General features: G+C 42.1%; 1 long non-coding RNA gene across 9 annotated transcripts in view; it reads left to right on the forward strand.

The window, feature by feature from the left end:
- Window positions 1-26,271, forward strand: part of LOC147364604 (uncharacterized) — a 169,924-nt gene that overhangs the window by 121,893 nt on the left and 21,760 nt on the right. For 3 of the 9 annotated variants that reach the window (XR_015134754.1, XR_015134756.1, XR_015134757.1), the window contains exons 3-5: window positions 8,916-9,086; window positions 10,342-10,386; window positions 13,103-13,296. This is a non-coding gene — a long non-coding RNA (uncharacterized LOC147364604). The remainder of the gene's footprint in view (window positions 1-8,915; window positions 9,087-10,341; window positions 10,387-13,102; window positions 13,297-26,271) is intronic. The other 6 variants (XR_015134753.1, XR_015134758.1, XR_015134759.1 and 3 more) reach the window with 2 other exon arrangements.

Raw genomic sequence — 26,271 nt, forward strand, 5'->3', positions numbered from 1 at the left:
GACAGAGGATGAGATGGTTGGATGGCATCACCGACTCAATGGACACGAGTTTGAGAAAGTTCTGGGAGTTGGTAATGGACAGGGAAGCCTGGCGTGCTGCAGTCCATGGAGTCGCAAAGAGTCAGACACAACTGAGCGACTGAACTGACTGACTGTGCTTAGGCTTTTTCAGGTCATGGGGAATCCATACCTCTTGTACATGGAAATGAACCATGTATTCCAAATGGTGTCTTAAAAATTTCCTGATATGAGCTGTTTTTCTGCCACATAGTCATTAAATGTTTCTTACATCATCTGTAAGTACCTCAGACTCTTTTTCTCTGTTGCTCAGCTACTGTCAGTTTGATTAGGCTGATGTTTTAAAATCAACCAGGAATGCACCAAGAGCAACATATTATATTCAGACCATTTTGCTGAAAAATATCTTGAGCCAAATAGACTCTTTCCCATTGTGTCTTTCTCATCTGCAACATTGAGTGACTCATTCACTGTCACAGTTGGTTGGCTGCAGAGCTGGGAACACAGTCATCATCTTCTGACCTTGGATTGGCTCAGAGTATTTTCCTGGAGTTGTGCTGTGAACCAAAAAAGAAAGGGCAATTTAAAAAATGTCCCCAAAGACTCCTCTTAACCCATATGCATTTTTATTGTTGCTCATTTCTGAGCTCAGTAACAATTTATGATTGCTCTGAAGGCAGACTTAGTTCTTCATTTTTGAGCAACTTGCTTGTTTTCAGTGAGCTCAGTTTCTTCATATGAAAAAGGGGGATAAAGAATAGGCCCTTCTCATAGGGCTGCTAGGGATTTCCTAGTGGCTCAGATGGTAAAGAATCTGCCTGCAATGCAGGAGACCCAGGTTTGATCCCTGGGTCGGGAAGATTCCCTGGAGAAGGAAATGGCAAACCACTCCACTATTCTTGCCTGGGAAATCGCATGAACAGAGGAACCTAGCAGGCTTCAGTTCATGGGGTTGCATAGAGTTGGACGTGACTGAGCAGTTAACACACACACAGACACACAGACACACACACATACACACAGATAAGGCTGCTATGAGGGTTAAATGTAGTAGAGCGTGGGAGAACATTTAGAGAGGGTAACAGATTTGTTAGATGATTGTTCCCCAGGCTGTGTATGAAGTAAATTGAACATAAAAAATTTCATATTAACAAGGGATACATTTGATGCTCTGAACAATATAATAACTTACTTTTGAACATCTTGAATTTTACCTGTTGTCTTCTTCAGATCATTTCCTGTTTTCACATTTCTTCAGTCAGCGATGGCCCAGACCATAGTACCAACACACGCTTTTCTCAGAAAGCTCAATTTTTACCTTAAGCATGGTTTCTCTGCAATTGTGAAAATTCTGCCCAAATTGCTTAACAAACAGCAGGTGATAGTTTATCATGGAAGGGAGTGATGTTAGCCTCTACTTTTAAAGATCTAGATGAACGTAGCCTTTGCGCAAATGTGTATTGCATGTCTATTGTATGTACAGCATTGTTTCAGTCACTGGGAACACATGAGTCAATTGGATCCATAAGCTTCTGTTTTCATGAAGCTGAGAATCTAGTGGAACAGGTGGACCAAACAAGACAAAGCCGAAGAAGGAAAATGGGGAAAGGCAGAAAGAGAAGAAGGGGGAAGAAAGATAAAGGAAGAATGTTAAACATGAGAAAAATGCCAGCTATGGAAAGCCAAAGAAGGAAAAGCCAAAGAAGGAAAATGGGGAAAGGGAGGAAGAGAAGAAGCGGGAAGAAAGATAAAGGAAGAATGTTAAACATGAGAAAAATGCCAGCTATGGAATCATCCCAAATTGCTACACACGGAACGAGGTCATGTTAAAGAGGTGGCAGGATGATTGCCTTTGTGTGGTGGCCAAGGGAAGCCTTTTTGAGGAGGTGACATTTAAGTTAAGTTTCAGTGTTAAAAAAGAAAGCAACATAAGTGGAGAGAATGTTCCTAAAAGAGGGAGTGAGTGAGGAAAGACCAAGGGTGGGACCAGCTTGTGCTGGAGACAGCAGGCTTGGTGAGGAGGAAGCACAACTGCCAGGCGGTCAGAGAGGCAGGTGAAGCCAGATCATTTAAGGATGAGGATCATATAGGGGCCAGACCAGATAGTGGGCTTAATTTCAAATCTGAAGAAAAGCTGCTGGCAAGAGCGGTAAGATCTGATTGCTGATCACCACCCTGATATTGCTTTATTCATGGTCAAAGTTGATTCACAACCATTGAGTTCAGGGCACTAGCATGGACCAAAGACGTGGACACATACTTTAATATGTCATCTTCCTCCTGTTTGGCCTGAAACTGAGATCAGAGGAGGGAAGATATTGCTTCTGGTTTAAGAAAACCTCCCAGCTGCACTGTCCCATATCTTCATTAAAGAGAAGCTGCAAATGGGCTTATAGAGGGGACAAAATGTATTCTGAGGGTTGATTGCAGTATTCCTAAAATAAGCAGAACATCCTGAATTGTTCACGGGCAGAGTTGTATCTTAATTACCTTGACGTCTCTGACAACCAGACAAGTGCCTTCACCAACATTCACTCTCCATGAGCATTTGTTCTTTGCTGGATGAACTAGTTGACAAATGCGTTTTAGGGCAGGGTATTCCCTCATTTTACAGATGCTTATTGGGTACTTAATATAGGCCAGACATCATTCTAAATTCTGTGATGGAGCAATGAACAAAATAGACAAGTATCTCTGCTCATGAACCTTACCTTCTATTGTTACATGGGTATGTCATGACTTTTACAAATTCCTGGGCATCCTGGGTTGCGATGGAGGTGATCGTTGCGGTGGTATCGGTGTGTATGTGTGTCTACAAATATATTCTGGGGAGCAGTGAGGAAAAGGAAAATAATGGAGATTAATATAGGAAAATGTATGATTTTCAGAGCAGATAATAATAGTTGATTGAAGCTGTTAGTGAACCAGGTTAGTTTTGTAAGCCGAAATGCTGAGACACGGAGGTTTGCCACAAAGAGAGGGTTTTCACAAGTCAGCCAAGCGAGGAGATGGGTAAACAAGTGTCAAATCTGCCTTCATGGAGGCAAGGGGCTCAGATTATGAGATAAAGAAAAAAGAAACAGAGTGGTCTGAGGCATGGGGAGTGTGTGGAAAGGTAACTGGATAAAGGTGTGGTAACTGTCATTCTGTGCAGGTGTAACTAAGCTACACCTGTTCAAAACGGAGGCACTTAGCATGATGTGAGGGTGGAGTTTTCATCCCTCTGATGTCAAGAGGTCACTGAATAGACACTTGCGCATGCCCAGTTGGAGGGTCAGCGGTCCTATCCAGTCTTAATCGGCTCAACTGCAACTAGACACAATTGACTCCAAGTTCTTGGAAAACAACTCAAACTTCAGATTGTTCAGGCTTGTTGGTGCTTGGAGGAAATGCAAGTCTTATGTAGCCACAGTTAAAACAAACTTGACTAGTGTAGGCAGATTACAGGTGAAATGGATTTAACTAATGATGACCCATGGTTTCAAAAGCAGCAAAGCATGCTATGTATAGTTTCAACCCTGTATGCTCCGACTGTAAAACAGAGGAATCTCTAGAGTCTGGAGAGACCACTAAGCCAGCATTCCAGTGGCCCTGAGGACTGTGTTTTTAGTGTCAAGTCAAGATCTGGCCTGAAAAGAACCTGAATTTCCTTGTAGCAGCCAGAGCTCTTAGTCAAAAAGGAGAGTCTTCTCTAGCTAGTGAGAGCAGGAAGAGTATTTATTAAAGGATATATGGTAGAACACTCCTAGAACATTAGGACAGCCAGAGAAACAGTCTTGGAGGCTGTGTGTCAAGAACTATGCCCAAATTGCCTGGAGAACTGCTCCCTCGGAGCACAATGAGCTTTCAGCTCACATGGCTGATACCAAGATATCAAGACCTCTGTCTTCCTCCTTTGGGAAGCTCCATGTCTCTCCCATATTTTTTTTGCCACAGTTGAGTTTTTAAAACATTGTTTAAAAAATAAAGAATAACACACATGCAGAAGGTGCAAGTGGTTATATGGTCTACCATATAACCATTACCCTGGCCAAGAACTTGAAATTTCCCTAGAGCTTTCTGCCCCTTCCAGTCCCTGCCTCTCATCAAAGGCAGAATGGCTATTCCTGTTGTTCTCTGGGCTGCATCAAAAATCTTGCATCTGACTGGAGGGAACTGGGTCACATTCATATATTTTAATCTTAACTAAATCTGAGAAAGTGAGTTTCTGGCATGACACTAGGGACACCAGGATTTAAAAGATGGAGATTTCCCCCAATATAGGAAGGGTTTTCCTAGGTTTTGAACAGCTTCCCAACATGACAGATGGTTGCTGTGTTCTCCAGTGGGTAAATAACACCTCAGCCTTGTTAGGTGGAACCGGGTAAAATTTCTGTCTTCATAGGTTAAGTGGTTGAATATTGGCAGGTCTTTGTGGTTCAAACTAACAGAAAGGACAGTATCAGTCTAAGGGCAGGAAATGGAAAATTATCTGAGGGAGATAAGACTAGAAGTGTCAGGAAAACAGAACTTCTTCAAGCCAGCATCAGTGATACGAACCTATAATTTACCTACTTTGTTACCCCAAACTCCCCCACTGCTATACTAGAAGTTTGTGGACCTCAGACACATGGCTGTGTGTGTGTGTATGTGTGTATTGTTTAGTAGGGAGCCCCAAAGCGTGGAGCTTTGTGGGTTATTTAAGGGGACCAGATGAGAAACCTCAAGACAGGAAATTTAACACCTTGGTAGGTGCTAGTGGAGAAATGTCAAAGCAAGATGGAACTGCAGCCTTGTTTGAGGCCTGCTCTAAAGGCAGGAGGGTGAGTAGTGTTACCCATTCTCACAGTTCTAAGTGGCTGTTGTGAAAATGCACATTGTTAATTCAAGGAAATCATCAGATGGCTCAAAGATAGGCTATAATTAGGTTCAGCTCAGCAGTGCTTAATAGAGGAAAAATAGAAATAGTCAAAATGCCCACTTATAGATTTATTAAGTAAATTATTATTTAGCCATGTACTAGAATGCTAGCTTGTACCTAAAAATGGTGTTGCAGTAGAATGTGCTAAGAAAAGTTGGTCAGGAAGCATGCATGCTAAGTCGCTTCAGTCGTGTCTGACTCTGTGTGACTCCAATGGACCGTACGTGGCCCACCAGGCTCCTCTGTCCATGGGATTCTCCAGGCAAGGATACTGGAGTGGGTTGCCATGCCCTCCTCTAGGATCCTCCCCACCCAAGGATTGAACCCGTGTCTCCTGCATTGGCAGGTAAGTTCTTTACCTCTAGTGTCACCTAGGAAGCCCTGATCAGGAAGCAGTATAGTCTAAAGCTTCAAAAGCCAAATGTTTTGTCTTGGCTCTGCCCTTTACTGGTTGAGAGTCAGCAAGTTCCTCATCTGAGAGCTTAAAAGAGTTACTACATGGGAACTTCTCTGGTGGTCCGGTGGTCGAGAATCCACCTGCCAGTGCAGGAGACCAGGTTCGATACCTGGTCAAGGAGGATCCCACATGCCATGCCACAGAGCAACTAGGCCTGAGCACCACAGCTACTAAGCCTACACTCTAGAGCCTGTGAGCCACAACTCCTGAGCCCCTGCGCCTAGAGCCTGTGCTCTGCAACCAAAAGTGTTAGTCGCTCAGTCATGTTCAGGTCTTTGCAATGCCATGGACTGTAGCCTGCCAGGCTCCTTTGTCCATGGGATTCTCCAGGAGTGGGCTGCCATTCCCTTCACCAAGGGATCTTCCTGACCCAGGGATTGAACCTGGGTCTCCTGCATTGTAGGAGGTCTCATGCAGTGCAGGTGGATTCTTTGCTAACTGAGCCACCGGGGAAGCAAAATGAGTAACTCTCCAAGAGGTGGCTTAGAATTTAGGCTGAAGTACCATCTTCTTGTGTGCTGTGTGTGCTCAATCACGTTTGATCCTTTGCAACCCCATAGACTGTAGCCTTCCAGGCTCCTCTGTCCATAGGATTTTCCAGGCAAGAATACTGGAGTGGTTTGTCATTTCTTTCCCCAGGGGATCTTCCTGACCCAAGGATCGAACCCAGGTCTCTTGCACTGGCAGGCAAATTCTTTACCAACTGCACCACCTGGGGTCTTCTTGCCTTTACAGGTTCAAAATTATAAAGTGTTGTCTTCTTAAGGCAGTTTTGAAAATTCTACCCTTATCCTGCCCTTCTGTCCTTCCCTCTCTCTACTGGTAACTGCTACTTTTGCTTTTTATGTCTGTGAGTCTGTTTCTATTTTGCTATATATAGTTGCATACAATGAAGCACTAGTGGCTCAGATGGTAAAGAATCCGCCTGCAATGCAGGAGACCTGGGTTCGATCCCTTGGTTGGGAAGATTCCCTGGAGGAGGGCATGGCAACCCACTCCAGTATTCTTGCCTGGAAAATTTTCATGGACAGAGGAGCCAGGTGGGCTACAGTCCATGGGGTCGCAAAGAGTCGGACATGACTAACTGACTAAGCACAAAGCACATCTAACATTAATCAGACACAACTACTATCATGACTAGTACTGGACTACTAGTACTAGACTAGTCTAGACTACTGCTTCTTGGTAGAAATTTGTATCGCAAAATTTGAATTTTCTAGTAGCTCCATTTAAAAAGGTAAAAAGAAATGGATGAAATTAATATCAATAATATACTTTATTTAAACCAGTATACCCCAAACATTATCATTTCAGCATTTATCAATATATTCATAATGAGATATTTTATACTCTTTTTCATACAAAATTTCACAATTTGGTATGCATTTTACACTTAGGACACACCTCAGTTCAGACCAGCTGCATTTCAGATGCTCAGTTAGCCGCCTGAAGCCAGTAGCTACCATATCGCACAGCGTGTCCTGGATACTTTATTTTTAGCTGGTTGACAGCACGTGGAGCACAGAAAATTGTTTTTGGGAGACTGGGACATAAGACAGGCATTCTAACTAAGGGGTAGGGAGGGGCAGATAATAATGGAAAAGTCTGAAAAATGGTGTACCCAGATAGAGTGCCCAAATACTTTAATACCATGGAATCTAATGTCTGCATCCCCTCAGGAAACTTTTCTACCAGTTTTTCTCTTTCTTCTGTATCTTGAACCTCACTGTCCTTTTAATTCCTAAGTCTTGACTATTTTTTATTCATAATCCTGAGGGATCGCGGGCAGGAGGAGAAGGGGATGACAGAGGATGAGATGGCTGGATGGCACCACTGACTCGATGGATGTGAGTCTGAGTGAACTCCGGGAGTTGGTGACAGACAGGGAGGCCTGGCGTGCTGTGATTCATGGGGTTGCAAAGAGTCGGACACGACTGAGTGACTGAACTGAACTGATTCCCCAGGGAAGGTTCCCAAGAAGGGAACCACCCTTCTTCACTTCTGAAAAGTTCCAATCACAATAGACAATGGCCTGTTATAACCATTTTCAAAAATAATGAGATAATGCAAGTTAATTGCAGGTCAAGAAAGGAAACAACCATTGAATATCAGACATTAGTACTGCAAGATATGTTTTACCAATTTACCTTCCCTGCTCCACAAAATATTACTTTGATCCTGTCTACTCTCTTCTTCACGTCATTGGAATTTCTCCCTTTATCTTTCTATCCAGTTTAAGAAGTACTTTCAAATTCATATAAAGCATTGTAGCTCTCTCCCACCATTTGAAATGTGATTTTGTTCTGACTTTGCACATACAAGAATTTATTTTGGGCTTAGCTAAATAAGGAATTATTTGCTCTATGACTTTATCATGGAAAAAAATACAAAGAACTGGCAGAATCTTTGAAACTACAGTTATTCTTTAATATAACCCAGGATCAAATTCTTAGGCATAGATTCTACCCACAGAGATCCAAGGGGTGTGAGCTGTATCCTTATTACAAATTATTATCTTGCCAACTTTGGAAATGATTGTCATGTTTGCTCAGCTGTTCTGACTGCTTCCACCAGTGCACCACTGTTAACAAAGCTAGGGTAGGTTTTTCTCTGGGACCCACAGCTCCTTTGATTAACTGTAGACTCTTATGGTTTCTAAGCACCTAAAAGAGCTTTTATACCCTTCAGTAAAATGCTCTTCTAGTTTTACCATTCCCTCCACTGAGAGATCTTCAGCCACAAAATTCCATTCTCCTTTAGCCAAGGTCTGTTGGAACACTGCCCTAACTGCTCCTGATTCCCAGGGTGGGTAAAGTGATGAGACCTCCTGACCACGAGTTAAAAGGGTCTTAGAGATGATGTCGACCCACCTCTCATATCACTGATGAGAAACTGAAACCTATGGACACAGTTAATTGGTGGTAGATCCAGAGCTGGACCTCAGAACTGTGGTCTCTGTTTCATTATTTTTTCCACTCCAAAAATGAATGGGCGAGAGAAGAGTCAGGGAGGCCATTGTTGTTCAGTCGCTCAGTGATGTCAGACTCTTTGCAACCCCATGGACTGCAGCATGCCAGGCTTCCCTGTCTTTTACTATCTCCTGGAGTTTCCTCAGAGTCATGTCTATTGAGTCCATGATGCTATCCATGATGTTGTGAGGGGACAGGGATGGGCGAAACAGGAATTCACTACTTTAAGGACCTAATGTTGAAGTAGAGAGACCTCTGAGAAGGGTGAACAGATAATCTTGGTGTTCACTAATACTAGTCCAGTGTATGATGTTTGAAGCTTATATGACTCAGGAGTTGGGAAAGCTTGTCACTTCAAGGAAGTGGCTTAGGGAAATACCTTTAAGATTAAAGAGGAAAGTCTCTGCTGGTCTAATTACAAGAGGTAAGACACAGAGTGCATTCTTTTAAATAGAAATCCTCTACCAATATCCACCTCTAAGGCTTGACCAAAGGGTCAAGTTATGAGCAGTAGCTGGGTACTTCATCCTGGGTGCTGGAACCCTGCTGAGTTCTCCCTCCCTTCCTTTAGGCCATCAACATATTTCTCAAACAAATCAGTCCTAAAGGAAATCAACCGTGAAAGACTGATACTGAAGCTCCAATACTCTGGCCATCTGATTTGAAGAGCTGATTCATTGGAAAAGACCCTGCTGCTGGGAAAGACTGAAGACAAAAGAAGAGGGCAACAGAGGATGAGATGGTTAGATAGTATCACCTACTCAATGGACATGAATTTGAGCAAATTGGGAATTAGTGAAGGCAGAGGAGCCCGGTGTGCTGCAGTCCACGAGATCACAGAGTTGGACACAATGACTGAACAACAGCATCTCTGCTTTTAAGACTCAGGTTCAAAGGCTCACTTTCTAGACTGACTCCTCTCCTCATTAGCTGCAGAGGACCTGAGAGAGAGTAGGGAATTTTTAGTGGCTCTGGCTAGTATTTCAGGCTTATCTATCCATTAGCAGGGGATTGGCACTTGCTCTTTCATTTCCACAAGGGAATAAATAAATAAAAACTTGGAAGGAAGGACATTGCTGAAAGATTAACAAAACAATATAAATCATATAAGGAACAGTTGGCAACTGAGTGTCCAAGATATGAAGCAGGAGAGGTGAAGGGAGAATTGAGGATTGGTCTGTCAACTCCCGTAGGTCTTAGAAATGAAACGAGATGGGCGATGACTGATGGGACCCATTGATCTTCCCGTTGGCAGTAGTCTCTGAATTCCCTGCCTTGGGAATTCCATAAAGAATGTGCTTTAGTTTTCATCACTAAAGCCTAGCAATTGCATCTCAAAGTGTGCCCAGCAAAGTATAGGAATGTTCCCTATGAAAACATTCTGCTGAGATTCAAGATTTTATTTCAGCAGATGAAAACTAGAAGGCTCTGCCCACAAACAGCTCTGTCTTTTGCTGTCCGTTCTGATCAGGGCCAGCAAATGGTATGGGCAGAACTGTAGCCTTCTGGGTGAAGACTCAGGCCTGTTTTCCTGTCATGTAGAGCAGATAGTGTCAGGAATAGTTGGGCTACTTGCCTGATGGTAGAAAGACAAACTGTGACGTTTGGGGAGGTGGTGGTAGGAGACAGGGCCAGCCATAGAAAGGCCCCCTTTTATGACCCTCTGGGGATGCAGCACTGGGCTTAGGACTTAGGAATCCTGGATTCAAAGCCTGGCATTCACATTAGCTGTGTCTTGCACGATCTTCTCCGTGTCTTAGAATGCTGGTTTCCTTGGTTGTGTCCTGGCCCGGTTTTTGTCTCTGAATGGTACATGTGTGCTAAGTCGCTTCAGCCTTGTTGGACTTTATGTGACTCTGTGGACTGTAGCCCACCAGGCTCCTCTGTCTATGGGATTCTCCAGGCAAGAGTACTGGAGTGAGTTGGTATGCCCTCCTCCAGGGGATCTTCCCAACCCAGGGATTGAATCTGAGTCTCCTGTATCTCTTGCATTGCAGGCAGATATTTTACCCACTGAGCCACCTGTGAAGTCCCTCTGAATGGCAGGGGAATATATATGTATATATTTATTGAGGTCTAGTTGATTTATAAGTTTCAAGTGTACAACATAAAGATTCACAATTTTAAAGGTTAAAATCTATTTATAGTTACTATAAAATATTGGCTGTATTTCCTGTGTTCTACACTATATCCTTGTAATTTAATAGTAGTTGGTACCACTTAATGCCCTACCTCTATCTTATTTCTCTCCACTAGTAACCTCTAGTTTGTTTTGTAATTCTGTGAATCTGTTTCTTTGTTGTTATACTCACTAATTAACTTTTTAGATTCCACATATAGGTGGTATCATGTCTTTGCTATTGTACATAATGGGTTGTTTTTATGTCTCTGCTATTGTAAATAATGCTGCCATGAACATTGGAATGCATGTGTCTTTTCAAATTAGTGTTTTCATTTTCTTCCGATATATATCCAAGGTATATATATAACTGCGGAGTTATATGGTGGTTCCATTTTTAGTGTTCTGAGAAATCTCTGTACTGTTTCGACAGTGGCTGCACCGTTTACATTCCTACCAATAGTGCATGAGGTTCCTGTTTTTCCATATCCTTGGCAACGTTTGTTATTTGTGTGTTGTTTTTTTTTTTTTTTTTTACGATAGCCATTATTAACAAAGAATGTTCCATCTATGTTTTCTTCTGGGAGTTGTATGGTTTCTGGTCTTAACATTTAGGTCTTTAGCCTATTTTGAACCTTCTCTTAAGAAACAAAAGAGGGAAACCAGATGTTTTCCTCTTTTCTCCCTTGTCATAGATCCAAGAGAGACTCAGTCTACACAGACATCCCTTCTTATCCAGGTCTCCCATCCCCAGGACAGCTGGGCTCAAGCAGAAGTGATTAGCTTGATGATGGTGATGATACTACCGCTACCAATAACGATAACTTACTGTGTATCAGGCACTATCCCAACTACTTTACAAATATTGCCTCATTTAATCCTTCCACAACACGATGTGATACCTGGCTTTATAATTCCTGTTTTGCAGTCATAAAAGGGGAAGTGATAAAGTAGTTCACCATCTCTTATATTAAGTTTGTCTTAACTTATACTACCATTGCAGCTGCCTTGCTCAGTGACTATGCTAGCTATATAAAGAAGTACATGCAATGTGTTGTAAATGGTATAATGTGCTCGGGGTCGCTTACAGGCCTGGTAGTGGTCAAGAGGGCAAGCTCTTGTATGGGAAGCCCTCGTTAGAACCCTGACCCCATTCACTTGGACAACTGACTTCACTTTTCTGTACCTCTTTGTCTTCATCTGAATCAAGGAGATAACAGTGCCTTCCTCATAAGAGAGTGGGGAGAATGAAAGGAGATAATCTATGTAAAGCTGTTAGCACAGCACTTGTACATAGTAAATTCAATACATGTTTGTCATTATAACCATAATTCAAATAAATGATGTATTTGTTAAGAAGGGCATCAAGGAGTTGGTAAGCTCCAAGATCTTGGAGGATAGGAAGGTAGAATATTTTGGGCATGCTTTGGGCATACTGACTTTCATCATAATGTCGAACAGTTTTCGAGCAAGACAAATGCTATGATGGTATAAGTTAATATATAGTTAATATAAGTGACTATGAACTACTTTTATCAATTACCCTTATATGACTGTGAAATAAGCTTCCCTGGTGGCTCCGGCAGTAAAGAATCCACCTGCCAATGCAGGAGACCCAGGTTCGATCCCTGGGTCAGGAAGATACCCTGGAGAAGGAAATGGCAACCCACTCCAGTATTCCTGCCTGGAAAATTCCATGGACAGAGGAGCCTAGTGGGCTTCAGTCCATGGGGTTGCAAGAGTTGGACATGACTTAGTGACTACACCAGCACTGTTCTATGACTGTAAGATGGGAATAGCACCACATATGTCATTACACTGTGAAGGGATTAAATGAAGCAATATTTACAAAGTAGTTGGGAGCAACTGAAGCACAATTAATTCAGATTGCTTGTAGGGTATCAACCAGGCAATTAATTTTGCCTGGGAAGCATTTACTCTCTTCCTCTGGTAAAACCACCCAGTTTTGCTTTGGGAAATGGCCCTTCCCTGTGCTATGGGGTTCTGACCTGGTTCCTTCTCATCCCAGGCCACTCATTTCTGTTTCCTTCTGGATTGACTCAACTCATGGGACCCATGCTATGGCTAAAGTGTACTCAAGGCGTGGAGAGCCAGTCGGAGCTCCCAGGAGATCACTGAAATTCTGGGTTCAGATGTGCCTGAAACTAGACACACACCTGAATGCCCCGACTTGTGATTTAATAATTCTGCTTTTAGCTTAACCTTTTTGAATTTGTTTTCATCTTTGTAATTGAAAGAATACTCCAGGTATACTAGTTATACTACTACTACTACTACTAAGTCACTTCAGTCGTGTCCGACTCTGTGCGACCCCATAGACGGCAGCCCACCAGGCTCTCCCATCTCTGGGATTCTCCAGGCAAGAACACTGGAGTGGGTTGCCATTTCCTTCTCCAATGCATGGAAGTGAAAAGTGAAAGTGAAGTCGCGCAGTCCTGTCCGACCCTCAGCGACCCCATGGACTGCAGCCTTCCAGGCTCCTCCATCCATGGGATTTTCCATGGCAAGAGTACTGGAGTGGGGTGCCAAATGCTATTTAAATATAGCTCTAAATTCTGGGTATACTCTAATTTTGTGTTTTATTACTTATAGAACATTTTCGTCTTCACTGTTGACAGATTATAATAATAATTACTTTCATCATCGTCATCAGTATTCCACCTATACCTGATCTCTCTGCCAGCCTGACAACAATTACTAGCTTAAGTGATTTATTCAAGGAATAAGGAACGAGGTGAAATTCAAACTCACATCTCTCTGATTGTAAAACTGGTGCGTTTTCTACTACACCAAGCCTCCTCTTCATCTTGAGGTAAGAATGTTTTCCATCTGAATGCATCTTTTATATTATGATGAAAGTCAGTGGAAAGATAAATTTAGCAAAATTCACTTTAAACATCTTCTGTGAGTCAAATCCTTTTTGAAAATTACAACCCCTATGGTGCTTCATATTACATCACTGAAGTTCAACCTGCTAAATCCCTGCCCCTGCCAGTCACACCAGTGTCCTTGTTTCTGAGAAAAAGCCTTGGTTTTCTTTCCTGGGAGACATGGAATTAATGCATATTTTGCAGTGAATTCTATACAAAGTAACTATGAAGGAATAGGGCTGGGGGTGGCCTTTGTTTTCAAGGAACTTCAGCTCCATTGGGGAAGATACATATAGAGTGAACGGAATTTCTTCCAAGCCAGTTGGATGTATGCAACCATCAGCCCTAATAGTGGGGTGACAGCTACAGAGGAAGGGTCAAGTATTAGTAGGATGGTACGTCAGGGAAGGAAGACTTTAGGGAGTCAAAATGTTGAGCTATGTCTTGAAGCAAGAGAAGAATTCCTCAGCAGAATGTAACCTCAGGTGATCTAAGAGTTCACCGTCATAGGTGGAGCCTGGAACCCTCTAAGGTTTCATGGTTTGCCTGCTGTCAGGCACCGGGACACTGCTGAGCACCGGGAATACAACAGGAATGTGGACAGAGTCCTCACCCCACAGTGCTTTCAGTTTGGCAGAGACAGACCAACATGGCAGAGTGATACATGTAGAAGTCCAGTAAGGGCATGCTGCCCGGAGCATTCAGGGTGGCCTGGTCCTGAACATTTCAAGCCGGATCTGACGAGTGAGAGGAGGGAGCGCCACAAGGGGGCGCTGCAGAGGCTGAGAAGCAGTGGAGGCTGGTCCAGGAGGCTGGCGAGAAGGTGGCTGGTGGAGGGAAGGGCTGGTTGTTCGCTGGAGCATTTCCAGGTGGACCTGGAACCAGATGCGGTCATGAGAGAATACGTGGGGACCACCAGGAGATGGCATGAAAGAGGAGAAGGGGTGGCCCTGACCCCACCCTCTGCCTTTGACGCTGTTGTAAAATCCAGTGAGATGAATTCAAGGCTTGTGAGAAAGGACTCCAGGTGTCTCTTTTCTCCCCCTCGTTAGTCAGTCCGTCTTCCCTCAGCTCAGCCTGGCAGAGTTCTGGGTTTCCACCTCCTTCTATGTTCCTTGTTGGCAGTGGATAACCTCACAGAAATGGCTTCCTGGAGCTCGCAGAGCAAAGCCACCAGCACCCAAGCCCTGGACTGTTCTTCCCTGTTTCTAAACTGCGTGGACGGCAGCTCGCCTACGCCCTGGAGGCATGGTTGGCTGTAGCTCTCGCCTCACCATGGGAGACCTGGGCAAGGGGGTAAAGGACAGGGAGAGGGTTAGAAACCTCGGACTCAGCTTCTCTATCTGTCTCAGGAGCCACCAGCCCTGGGTCCTGTTCCCTTCCCTGCTCGTCTTTTCCCCTCAGGTCTCCACTGGGGCACCAACTCTGGTGATACATGCATGTCTTTTGTGATACATGGATATCTCCCGTAACCCTGGCCTTCAGAATTCTCTCAAATATCCACATCTGCAACTCTGTCCCGAAGTGTAGAGAGGGCCGAGTTAGAACCTCTGTGTGGAGATTTTGTCTGCCTCTATGAGATCTCAGTCAAGTGGGCCTTAGGAAGCATCACTATGAACAAAGCTAGTGGAGGTGATGGAATTCCGGTTGAGCTATTTCAAATCCTAAAAGATGATGCTGTGAAAGTGCTGCACTCAATATGCCAGCAAATTTGGAAAACTCAGCAGGGGCCACAGACCTGGAAAAAGTCAGTGTTCATTCCAATCCCAAAGAAAGGCAATGCCAAAGAATGCTCAAACTACCGCACAATTGCACTCATCTCACACGCTAGTAAAGTAATGCTCAAAATTCTCCAAGCCAGGCTTCAGCAGTATGTGAACCGTGAACTTCCAAATGTTCACGCTGGTTTTTAGAAAAGGCAGAGGAACCAGAAATCAAATTGCCAGCATCCACTGGATCATCGAAAAAGCAAGAGAGTTCCAGAAAAACATCTGTTTTTGCTTTATTGACTATGGCACAGCCTTTGACTGTGTGGATCACAATAAACTGTGGAAAATTCTGAAAGACATGGGTATACCAGACCACCTGACCTGCCTCTTGAGAAACATATATGCAGGTCAGGAAGCAGCAGTTAGAACTGGACATGAAACAACAGACTGGTTCCAAATCGGGAAAGGAGTACGTCAAGGCTGTATAGTGTCACCATGCTTATTTAATTTATATGCAGAGTACATCATGAGAAACGCTGGGCTGGAGGAAGCATAAGCGGGAATCAAGATTGCTGGGAGAAATATCAGTAACCTCAGATATGCAGATGACATCGCCCTTATGGCAGAAAGTGAAGAAGAACTAAAAAGCCTCTTGATGAAAGTGAAAGAGGAGAGTGAAAAAGTTGGCTTAAAACTCAACATTCAGAAAACAAAGATCATGGCATCCGATCCCATCACTTCATGGCAGATAGATGGAGAAACAGTGGAAACAGTGGCAGACTTTATTTTTGTGGGCTCCAGAATCACTGCAGATGGTGACTGCAGCCATGAAATTAAAAGACGCTTACTCCTTGGAAGAAAAGTTATGACCAACCTGCTGCTGCTGCTAAGTCGCGTCAGTCGTGTCTGACTCTGTGCGACCCCATAGACAGCAGCCCACCAACCTAGACACATATTAAAAAGCAGAGACATTACTTTGTCAACAAAGGTCCGTCTTGTCAAGGCTATGGTTTTTCCAGTACTCATGTATGGTTGTGAGAGTTGAACTATAAAGAAAACTGAGTGCTGAAGAATTGATGCTTCTGAACTGTGGTGTTGGAGAAGACTCTTGAGTGTCCCTTGGGCTGCAAGGAGATCCAACCAGTCCATCCTAAAGGAAATCTGTCCTGAGTGTTCATTGGAGGGACTGATGTTGAAGCTGAAACTCCAATAATTTGGCCACCTGATGCGAAGAGCTGACTCATTTGAAAAGATCCTGATGCTGGGAAAGATTGAAGGCAGGAGGAGAAGGGGACGACAGAGGATGAGATGGTTGGATGGCATCACCTACTCAATGGACATGAGTCTGAGTAAACTCTGGGAGTTGGTGATGGACAGGGAGGCCTGGCGTGCTGCAGTCCATGGGGTCACAAAGAGTCGGACACTACTGAGTGACTGAACTGAACTGATGAGATGTCAGTGGAAATAGAATGCAGCATAGAGGGCAGTCTTTGAAACCTGGTCAACCTCCCCTTTATACATGAAGACCCTTAGAACTCATTTTTTAAGCTTGGTTTATAGAAAAGTGAAAAACTCTGGGATTATAGTTTGTTCCTCAATGGAGGGTAGCAAAGGTCTTCACTGACACAGAGAGCCAAGCCTCAGAACACTGGGAGAAAAGGGGTGGCAAGAATGCCCCTGAGAATTAAGCAGGCATTGGTTATCTTCACCAGAGACCCTATCCTCAGCCTTTATCATGATGGCAACTTATTCTCCTGCATTCTAGTCGCTAAAAGATTAAACACATTTAGATCCTTTTTTAAATATTTTAAAACATTTTATTTTATTGAAGTAAAATTTATTTACATTGTTAATTTCTGCTGTATAGCAAAGTGATTCAGTTATATATATATATATATATATATATATATATATTCTTTTTGATTGTGGTTTATCACGAGGATTGAATATAGTTCCCTGTGCTATACAGTAGGTGCTTGTTTATCCATCCGATATAGAATAGTTTGCATCTGCTTACCCTGAACTGCCAGTCCTTTCCCCCTCTCCCCTTTGGGAACCACTAGTCTGTTCTTTAGCATGGAATGATGCTAAAGCTGAAACTCCAGTACTTTGGCCACCTCATGTGAAGAGTTGACTCATTGGAAAAGACTCTGATGCTGGGAGGGATTGGGGGCAGGAGGAGAAGGGGAGGACAGAGGATGAGATGGCTGGATGGCATCACTGACTCGATGGACATGAGTCTGAGTGAATTCCGGGAGTTGGTGATGGACAGGGAGGCCTGGTGTGCTGCGATTCACGGGGTCACAAAGAGTCGGACACGACTGAGCGACTGAACTGAACTGAGTGTGTTCTTTACGTCTGTGAGTCCGGTTCTGTTTCGTAGATGTGTTCATTTGTGCCATATTTTAGAGTCCACATATAAATGACATCATAGGGTATTTTTCTCTTTCTGACTTAATTCACTTAGTATGATGATAGTTGCATCCATGTTGCTGAAAATGGCATTATTTCATTCTTTTTTTATGACTGAGTAGTATTTAATTGTATATGTATGTACCAATCTTCTTTATCCATTTATCTGTTGATGGACATTTAGGTTCCTTCCATGTCTTGGCTATCATAAATAGTAATGCTATGAACATAGGGGTCCATGTATCTCTTTGAATTATAGTTTTGTTTAGATATATGCCCAGGAGTGGGATTGCTGGACCATATGGCAACTCTCTTTTTAGTTTTTTGAGGAACCTCTGTACTGTTTTCCATAGTGGCCACACCAATTTACATTCCCGCCAACAATGTAGGAGGGTTTTCTTTTCTCCACACCCTCTCCAGCATTTCTTGTTTATAGACTTTTTAATTATGGCCGTTCAGTTTGGTGTGAGGTGGTTCATCATTGTAGTATTTATTTGCACTTGTCTAATAATTAGCAATGTTGAGCATCTTTTCATGTCCATTGATCCATATGTCTGTTTTTGTGCCAATATCAGATTTGATCACCGTAGCTTTGTAATATTGTCTGAAGACTGGAAGCGTTATGCTTTCTGCTTTGTTCTTTTTCTTAAGAATTGCTTTGGCTATTCTGGGTCTTTTATAGTTCCATGTAAACTTTGGGACTATTTGTTCAAGTTCTTTGGACGGTGTTATGGATAATTTGATAGGAATTGCATTGAATCTGTAGGTTGCTTTGGATAGTATGGCCATTTTAACAATATTAATTCTTCCAATTCAGGAGCATGGGATAGCTTTCCTTTTCTTTGAGTCATCTTCAGTTTTCTTTATTAATGTTTTATACTTATCAGCATATAAGCCTTTCTCATCCTTGGTCAGGTTTATTCCTAAGTATTTTTGATGCGATTTTAAAAGGGATTTTTAAACATTCCGTTTCAAGCACAGTTAGATCTTGAATGTGAATGTAGAAAGTGTAGCTGTAAAATAATGCCTCTGCCACATCAACACATCAACAAGGAAACCGTAGTCCTTTGCTTACATAGAGTAGTCCTGCTGTGTAATCGGCTGCATTGTTGATGGTCTACCACGAGGGGGCAGAAGAGCATAAGTTTTCCTCAGAAGACTGTGTACTGATGTACCAGGCCTCCCTGGTTCTTTAGTTTTCTCTCTATCTCTGCTTCACACTCTCTCAAGAGACGTTTTAGAGGAAATTACACACTGCAGATGGTGATTTCAGCCATGAAATTAAAAGACGCTTACTTCTTGGAAGGAAAGTTATGACCAACCTAGATAGCATATTCAAAAGCAGAGACATTACTTTGCCAACAGAGGTCCGTCTAGTCAAGGCTATGGTTTTTCCTGTGGTCATGTATGGATGTGACAGTTGGACTGTGAGGAAGGCTGAGCCCCGAAGAATTGATGCTTTTGAACTGTGGTGTTGGAGAAGACTCTTGAGAGTCCCTTGGACTGCAAGGAGATCCAACCAGTCCATTCTAAAGGAGATCAGCCCTGGGATTTCTTTGGAAGGAATGATGCTAAAGCTGAAACTCCAGTACTTTGGCCACCTCATGTGAAGAGTTGACTCATTGGCAAAGACTCTGATGCTGGGAGGGATTGGGGGCAGGAGGAGAAGGGGATGGCAGAGGATGAGATGGTTGGATGGCATCACTGACTCGATGGACGTGAGTCTGAGTGAACTCCGGGAGTTGGTGATGGACAGGGAGGCCTGGCGTGCTGCGATTCATGGGGTCGCAAAGAGTCGGACACGACTGAGCGACTGAATTGAACTGAACTGAACACAGTGCAATCTCTGAGGCAGGAAGGTTGTCTGCCTAACTGATTCTCATAGTGTGGTTCTTCAGATTTCTGAAGGTCACTAACACTTTCAGGCAGCCATGAAGTAAACTATTGTCAGATTAATACCAAGACATTATTTACCTTTTCCCCTGGGCTGTTACCAGCACCAATGGTGCAGAAACAATGGCAGTTAAAACTGATAGGGCCTCAGCATGAATCAAACTACTAGAAGTCAGTGTATTCTCCACCATCATACATTTGCAATAATTAAAAAAAAACCATCAATTTCACCTAAGAATGCCCTTGATAAAGTCGTAAAATTCTTCGTTTTATCAAATCTTGAACCTTGAATTCATTTCCTTTTAATATTCTGTGCAACAAAATGGGAATATGCATAAAACAGTTCTGCTGAATGTCAAAGGAGAAAGGTCACCCCGAAGAAAACACTTGTGTATCCTGAACAGAATCCCCTTTTTTCTGGAACACCATTTTTAGTTCAAAAAGAAAAATAATTTGGCAAACAAATTATGGTTCTTCAGACTTCAGTATCTGGCAGATACTTAAAAAAAAAAAAAAGGTGAATTCATCCCTTTAAGGAAATTAATTATCAGTATTTGTGCCCATGATACAATTTGAGCTTTTAAGTGAAAATTAGAAATCTGGAATATTTTTATCTACCACAGTTAACTTCACAAATTCTCTATATTTGGACACTTTTCTGGTGATTTTGGTGGCAATAGGAATGAATTTTGGTATTGCATAATGTAATGTATCAAAATTTGAAAGTTCTGCCTAGCTCAATGAATTACTGTTACCCTATGCATGAGTAAAAGATTTATTCAAAGCATAAGATAGATCAGTGGATTTTAGTGTAATAGAGTACAAAAAGTTCACTGATACAGTTTCAGATTCCATATTGTTATCGTCTTTTAGGAGAAACGATCATTTTGGCATTTTGGTGTAATGTGAAAGATCATCCGCATATCTGAAAAGCTGCTGAAATTCCTCTCCCATTTCCAGCTAATTCTCTTTGTGAGGCTAGGCTTTCTTCACATGCTTCAACCAAAACAGTATCTCACAACAGACTGAAAACAGAAGCAGATACGAGACTACCATAGCCACTAACAACTATTCTACCATTTTTTGAAGAGACATTCAAGGAAATGGGTGTCTTGATTTGTTCCCCTGTCATTTAATTTCTCCAAATAAGCATGGCTTCCTTCTCTGTCTACAAACTGTCTTTAGAAAACAGCAGGTCTTGGCTACTCTGCTTTGCTAACAGTAGTATGATAATATCACCTTCTATTGTAAATGTTTTGCAGTTAACAAATACCAGACAGTCCACTCAAATAGCCTGAGGAAAATGAGGTCAGGACAGGTGTTACTCGCGGCCATATAGTAAATAGCAGAAGCCCAACTGAAACTCTGCCTTTATGATTCAAGGTCATTTGCTCCCCTGAAAAGTAATTCCCACAGGTGGTTTGTTAGAGGAGGAGGGCAGGGCGGAATTAAAGAGGACAACCAGTTCTGCATTTGGAAAAGACCAAATCTATCTTGTTTAGTCAAAACGGAAAGGGGATTCTTATGTGTGCGAGGTTATGGAGCTGAACTACACGCAAGCAGTTCATTCTTTACTCAAGTGATAGGGAGTTGTGGAAATAGGGGAAAAACAGCACTGTGTTTGCTTCAGAATCCAATGCCATGCTCCTTCCAGCTGACCTTTCAAGAGGGCTCTAGAGGTTATACTTTCTCTTTGTAGAAGTAAATGAAGTAGCCAGGTACTGGTTATAGAGTACTGGGCTTCCTTTTAAATTGCAGTGTCTTCACTTTATCTATGTGGTATGCCTTTATTTCAAACATAAACAGACAAGCAGGATGAAAATCAAGGGAGGAAAGCTATGTATACAATCAAAATGATGATTTTTTCAGTAGCTGAGTAGTTTATATAATCTGACATGTGTGTCTCTTCCATTTATTCTGTTTTTCTCCTTCATACAGCTCCATCAGAGACTAGGCAACTTGAACAATATTTACATTTGTATGGTCCCTCTTAATTTTCAGAGTATTTTCACAATCATTATGTCCTCTGAACCTCAGACACAGCTTTATCTCTATGTGGAAAGTAGGGTGGGTATTATTTTCTTGTGGTGCCTTTGGGAAGCAGAATTGTTTCAGTGTGATGTGTAAGATCATTCTAGACTTCCTAGACCATGAGCTGGTAGGATGAGGAGGAACTACCCCAGTGCAGTGTCCCAGAAGACCAGCACCCCCTCCCATTTGGAGAAGAGGAGCACCAGAATACACCGTGCATTTCTATCAAGTTCCTGGTAGATGATGTGGTCTGAGGACTACAGTTTGAGAACCAGTGCTGTAACTCATACTGTGTGTTTTCAGAACTGGACTACAAACTTGTAGTCCAGTGGGTGGCATCCGTGTCTATGAAGGAACCTACCTTTTATAAGCAGTCCTTTTTACCAATGAACAGAGATTAAGTGACTGGTCCAAGGTCATACTGATAGAAATTTAATATCGTTTAAAGTAAACCCAAGGTCTTCTGATTCCTAATCAAAGGTAGTTCCTTAAGCTATTAGTCTGTTGTAAGTTTCTTTAATAGCAGACAGTGACAATTGACAATTGTTATATGTTCAACAGGTATATCTTTAGTTGAACCTTTTGCTGAGCAGGATCTAAGTAAATAGCAAAGGAAAAAGAATCCTCCTTGATTTTATCCAAGATGCATTGTAGGAGATAGACGTGCCCTTCAGCATACCTGAGAACATCAGGGATAGAAATATATAAAATACTTAAATTCAGCTCTTTAGAATTGCATATCTAAATGCTGTCGGTTTCTAAAGATAATAGATTTTAATCCAGTTTAATTTTTTTTAATTTAAAAAATTTTATTGAATTATAGTTCATTTACAATATTAGTTTCAGGTATACAACATAGTGATTCAATATCTTTATAGATTATGCTCCATTTAAAGTTATTATAAGCATTGGCGTTATTTCTTGTGCTATACAGTATATCCTTGTACTATATTTATTTTATACATAGTAGTTTATATCTCTTAACACCTACCCATATTTTGCCCCTTTCTCCTTTCCTTTCCCCACTGGTAACCACTAGTTTGTTTTCTGTATCTGTGAGTTTGTTTCTTTTTTGTTATATTCATTTGAACAAAAAAATTTTTTTATGTTTACTCTGAGCAAATAACTCTGCTAACTATCTCTACCAAATGAGATCTGGTCTTTGACTTACAGGAATTTATAAACTAGTGGGAAGAAGCAGAATGTTCATAACTAACTACAGAATTACGCCAGATGGAATGTGGTATCTATAAAACCGAAGGTCCACAGTATATAGTACAGGGAGACAGTGGAGAGATAGATTTCATTTAGGGAGAGCTAATGAAGAAATTGCATCTGAATATGAAGGAAGTAGCATCTGAACTGATCCTCTGAAAGGGAGGAGGATTTTGCCTGGTAAAGATAGAGAAGAAGAATCTTCTGGGCAGAGAAAACTGCACTGGAAAAGATATAGGTCAGCACAGGGCTTTCTTGGGGAAGAGCTACTTTTCATGTGGTCTGGGACGGGCACAGGAGTGCAGTGTGTGATACAACTGGAAAGTCATGGGAGACAGTCAAGAGTGAGTGAATAGTTCTGAGCCAGGAGAGATAGGAGCCAAGGGGTGCTGTAGAGGAGGTGGCTGGGGACCGGAGAATAGACCAGCGAGGATGCGAAGCCAAACAAGGAGGACTTTTCAGAAGCTAGCATGATCAGAATGGGTTTGGGGTCTTCTGGTTTTAAACCTGGTTTTGAACCTTACTACCTCTGTGGCCTTAGGAAAATATGACTCTCTTTGGACTTTAGTTTTCTCACTTCTAAAAGGAGAGGGTAGATCCTGACTAACTTCTCTCTCCCCCTAACATTCTTTGATTCTGAGGACCTTATTTGCCCTCTGTTGCAAATCTCATTCTGGATGGCTTGAATCCATTGTTCATCCTTCTTTCTAAAATGGTATGGCTCCTTCTGGGATCACAATGTGAAATATAATGCAGTTGAAGGTCCCATTGATCTGGCCATGGTTTGGAGCAGAAGTGAGAAAATGAAATTCTTGAATTAGAACTTCATCAAACCTATCTTATTTGTAGCTTATTTCAACTGTACCAACTTTTCAAGCATAGCTATTTGCAACAGAGAAAACTTTATCTTGCTGAGTTTACAAGCTCATGGAAGCATGATTGCAGCTCTGAAAATGTGTGGGTTACTAGGCTTATTTCTAGTAAACATAAAGGTTAGCTTCAGGGGTAGAGGCCAGATTTCATAACTATAACTGGAAATCTTAGGGAACAGATGAATCATATAATACATCACTTCAACCGGAAATCGACCATGTCCCCCTGTTAGAGTCTGTCTCAAAATGTTTTGTGAGATGAGCTGGAGGAACCACAGCCCAAACCATGTATGGGATGGGGTGATTAGATTCCAGCCAGAAGACCAAATATTGCCTTTTGTTCTTTCCTGGGGGTGGGGGTGGGAAGGATATGGAAAACAATGTTCTGGCCACAGAGAGGATTCCAGGGAGTAAAAATGAATCATCCCCAGCCGCCAGGAAACGCCAGGAGTTCTCTAAATGGAATGAAGTCCTCCTGTACCTTGGGTGGGAGCAGAGGGGGTGAGGGAAACAACAGCTGGTGGGGGAGCCGGAAGCTGGAGAAGGGGACACCGAAGCACGGCTGAAACTGGCAGCCATGGCAGAGGAATAAACCAAAAGGGATGTGAGTTTGTGCAGGTTTCCTGTGGGGTCCCTTAGGGAGAGGCTATTCCAGAGCTGCCCTCCGTGGTTTCCTAATCAGTTGCTGCTGCCTCTAGTATCCACCCTGTGCAGGAGCATCTGCATAAAAATGTGGAGAATGTAACCAACTATTCACGCGTGTCCAAAAGGGCTCTGCGAATTAGGAAGCTGCACAAAGGGCCTCCCACCAGCAGCCTGGGAATGGGAACAGGACCTGCCGCCCTAGGCCAGGGAGGCCCAGGGGTCAACGGACATCTGGAGCCATGTCCAGGCCCTGGACTGAAGCTCTGGGGGGTGTCAGGCACATCCTGCTGCTTGCTGGAGCCTGAGGCATGGAATTGGGGCTGGATTCTCTCTTGCTTCCTGTGTGCCTTTAATTAACTTCATTAGTTAATTATATCCTAATATCTCTCCATGTATTTGGGTCCTCTTTAGTGTTTCTAAATAAGAGTTTGTTTCTAAACAGAGTTCTGTTTTTTAAACCTTTTTTTATTAAGGTCATTTTCAAACATACAAACATACAAAGAATACACAAAAAAATAGTATGTTGAACCCATACCACCTAGCTTTAGTATTTATCAATATTTTGCCAAATTTCTCTCACTTACGTCTCCTCCACTTCTTTTTCTTCCAGTGTGTTAAAGCAAATCCCAAATATATCATTTCAGCTACAAAAACTGAATATATTGCTGGCTGGTAAGGTCCCTTTTTTCCACATAATAATGCTACTATCATATGTAATAAAATTAATAATTTTTAATATCATATAATCATGGATAAAGACCATATATTTCTTGTACTACAAGATTCAAACAAGATCCACCCAATGCATATTATTTCCTCTCTTTTTAAAAAGTTTTGAAAAATATTTATTAGTGTCTGTACTGGATCTCTGCTGTGCTCCGGTTTTCTCTAGTTGTGGCAAGCAGGGTTTACCCTTTGTTGCTGCGCACGAGCTTCTCAATTGCAGCGGCTGCTCTTATCGCGGAACACGGGCTCTAGGTCTGTGGGTTTCAGTAGCTGCGGCACACAGCCTCAGCATTTGTGGCATGCAGGCTCTAGGGCGCCCAGGCTTCAGTAATTATGGCCTACAGGTCTAGTTGCTCTTCAGCATGTGGAATCTTCCCAGATCAGGGTTCGAACACTGGCAGGCGGACTGTCAACTGCTGGACCACCAGGGAAGTGCTCCTCTCTTTTTTAGTGCCATTTATTTGTAGGAGAAATTTGATCAAATCTACAGAATTTCATATTCTCTGTTTGGCTGTTGCATCCTTGTTGTATTTTCCCAAGGATTCCTAGTTACTTTTCACTGGGAAATGGTATTTAGAAACCACCATATGGGCATAAGAGATAGTCTTTGCTCCTGAATTATCATTGTTTTGTGGATTTTTCAGAGTAAAGAGTGAGAACATTTACACATATGAAGATGAGAGAAACTTGATTCTTACTGATATTTCCAATTTAAATTCAAGATTACATGGTTTTTCCTAACTGATTTGTATCTGTATGTTACTTCTCCCTTGCTGATCAGTTTGATTTCTGTGATATTATTAGTAACATCATTACTTATTAGCTTTAGTTTGAAAATAACACATTTAATGCAGGTTAAAATTTCTTTGTAATAAATCCATGGGGGTAATATTATCTCTTGTGTCTCTGAGGATATTAATTATAATGTTTTTTACATTGATATATTTTAAATTCCTTTTATTGTTTCTGTTTTCAGTGTTCAGATTTTCTTAAATATCTGGTGAACCTTGACTGTTAACTCAAAAATAAGAGATACTAAAGCATCAGCATTACTAATAACGTAAGATTACTAAAATAAGAGTATAAAACCAACAGAGTTAAGTAAAAAATCCCATAATCTCATATTTGAATAGGAAATATCAGTATAAACTGATTTTTTGTCTCTTAAATTAAAAATAACATATTTCATTGCTCTGACTGTTGAAAAGGCCTAGAAACAATGAATTTAGTAGTAATAAGCGCAACAGGCATTCACATTATGGTCTCTGAATACCATTCCCTACTAAGAGGAACCAGAAATCTTTGGGGAAATGCCTGACTCCAAGTTTGCCCTGTGCTGTGCTTAGTCACTCAGTTGTGTCTGACTCTTTGCAGATTCCAAGTTTAGGGCGGGACTTAAAAAGTGAGTCTGGGA

Source organism: Bos grunniens, chromosome 10 (assembly GCF_055505025.1).
Source record: "Bos grunniens cultivar Pamir isolate PY7600 chromosome 10, Bosgru_T2T1.0, whole genome shotgun sequence".
Classification (NCBI taxonomy): domain Eukaryota; kingdom Metazoa; phylum Chordata; class Mammalia; order Artiodactyla; family Bovidae; genus Bos; species Bos grunniens.